The sequence below is a fragment of the Elephantulus edwardii genome, unplaced genomic scaffold (genome assembly GCF_000299155.1).
Source record: "Elephantulus edwardii isolate Elephantulus edwardi_28Jun2011 unplaced genomic scaffold, EleEdw1.0 scaffold00094, whole genome shotgun sequence".
NCBI classification, from domain to species: Eukaryota; Metazoa; Chordata; class Mammalia; order Macroscelidea; family Macroscelididae; genus Elephantulus; species Elephantulus edwardii.
The window spans coordinates 10,416,403-10,418,246 of record NW_006399844.1 but is presented as its reverse complement, the minus strand read 5'-3'; the positions used below and the strand labels follow the sequence as shown (position 1 = coordinate 10,418,246).

The 1,844-nt window shown below is 57.0% G+C and overlaps 1 pseudogene; it reads left to right on the top strand.

The window, feature by feature from the left end:
* Positions 1-1,252: 1,252 nt before the first annotated feature.
* LOC102859316 lies at positions 1,253-1,844 on the top strand (annotated as a pseudogene).

Sequence of the window (1,844 nt, the reverse complement as noted above, 5' to 3'; positions counted from 1 at the left end):
CAGGGTCGTTATAGGTCGCAGGCGACTAGAAGGCACATTACATTATTATTATTGTTGTTATGCGCCGTAGAGTAGGAACAGACAAACTCCTAGTTGATCCTCAAGTGGGTTTGCAGAGGCTGTAAATCCTACAAAGAAAATCCCCTCGTCCCTAGGAGCAGCTTAGTGCATTCGAATGGCTTGTTTTGGGGTTGGCAACGCAACTCCTTACCCACTAGGCCACCAGCACTCCCTGGAGATGCACACAGTGCCTTTCAATTGCATTTCCTCCCTCTATTTCTGAGCCGAAAAAGAGAAAAGAAAAAAAAAAGTTGGGAAGATCCAAAAGGGCGCCAAGCCAGGGATGTTGAAGTTCCTCTATTGGCCCATGTGATTGATTGGCGCTGTATAAAAATGGGGCAGATTCCAAGCCCTTCAAGTTGGGGGAATCTGGCCTGAGAACACTTAAATGAAACCACATTGTCAACAACAACAGTCACCAAAGTCGGGACAGGATGAGAGAAACCCGACAATGCTGCAGACTTGCGAGTCCACCTCGTGGGGCATGCGTAGAGAGCTGGATTCGGCCACAGGATTTTATGTTTTCGGTGGACGCCCTTTTCCAGAGAAAGTGCAACATTTGGCAGAACTTTGCAAAAAAGATATCTTTGTTCTGAAAAGTCTCGGGATTCCTATTTGAAAACAAGGATTCTTGGTAGTTGAATGTCTCCCCAAAGAGAAGCCCAACGCACCTTGCGCACTGGGCAAAAAGCACCAGGCCCGTGTCTGGAAAGGTTGCTCTTTCCAACGTGGCTTTGTTACCCCTGTCACCCCATCCATCCTCTCGTGCTCGGGGGTCAGCGGCGGAAAGGAGGCGCCCGAGGTGACGGAACAGAAGCCTCCCGCCTCCCCGCCACCAGTGGGATCCTCGCGCTCCCGCTCTCCGCGCACCGCTCTTGGGCCCCGACCCCGGGATCCTGCCGCCGCCGTCCACCCGCGGGCGAGCCGAGCCTCGGGAATCCTCCAGCTACAGGGGCGGCGGCCACGAGACCCCGCCCCGGCCGGCCGGCCCGCACCTATCGCGACGGCCGGGCCTGGTCACGCGGAGAGCCGCGCTGCGGGCTCACAGCCAGCGCCTGGCGGCTCGGGAGGCGCTGCGGGCAGGGCGGAGGCGGAGGGCGGAGGGTAGAAATAAAGCCGGGCGGGCCGCACCAGTCCCCCAGCCACCGAGCGAGCGAGCGGCGCCGCGCCAGGCGGCCGGACCCGCGCACCCATGCTGCTCTCGCTGGCCTGGGGGGCCGTGTTCTTCCCCGGGATCTTCGCGCTCTCCACCAGGTGGCTGCGCCGCTTGCGGCCCCAATGGACCGACACTCTCTGCGTGATGATCAGCACCAGGTTGGTGTCTTCCATGCACGCTGTGCTGGCCACCGGGTCGGGGATTCCGCTCCTGCAAAAACGTGATTTCAGACAGGCACTGGCTTGCCCGGGAATATGTTTGGTTTTTGATTCCATACATGATCTATGACTTCCATGCCATGTACCTCTGTGAGTGGTACAGAAGCAAGGAGGAGCACCGCAAACACTCCTTCACCACTTTCCAAAACTTACTGATTCAAAACCGCCTCATGGTCACGCACCATTTGGTCATCCTGCTCGCCCTCGTGCCCGTTGCACAGAAGCTTCGCGGAGACCTGGGGGACTTCTTCGTGGGCTGCATCTTCACAGCAGAGCTGAGTACTCGGTTTGTGACGCTGGGCAAAGTTCTGATTGAGCTAAAGCAGCAGCATACCCTTCTGTACAAAGTGAACGGAATCCTCACCCTGACCACCTTCTTTTCCTGTCAGATTTTGCTTTTCCCCTTCATG